Here is a 361-nt window from a genome sequence, read left to right as displayed (position 1 = left end):
ACACATTTCATTACACCAAATACACCAAATAATGTTCTTTTTAGCAGCATCATATGACCCCTTTAAATATATATATTTGGCCAGATTTATTTATTTATTTTTGCCGATTTTTGATGATTATTAATGCACATTAACATTCTTAACATTTTTAAGACAAAAAAATAATAATCCGTTTATAGCCTAATGCCTTTTATTGTCACTTCTGGTCAAAATAAATCAATAAAAAAAATGCCAGATTTATGCGTATTTGTCCACTTCTGTGTAGATGTGACATTTACACTAAACATGCAAATTAAAATTCAGCAAAGGATACAGAAGAAAGACAGCTGTTCTATCGTTGCATTATATATATATATATATA

Source organism: Sinocyclocheilus anshuiensis, unplaced genomic scaffold (genome assembly GCF_001515605.1).
Source record: "Sinocyclocheilus anshuiensis isolate Anshui unplaced genomic scaffold, SAMN03320099.WGS_v1.1 scaffold1115, whole genome shotgun sequence".
NCBI lineage: Eukaryota > Metazoa > Chordata > Actinopteri > Cypriniformes > Cyprinidae > Sinocyclocheilus > Sinocyclocheilus anshuiensis.
This window is presented reverse-complemented; position numbering follows the sequence as displayed.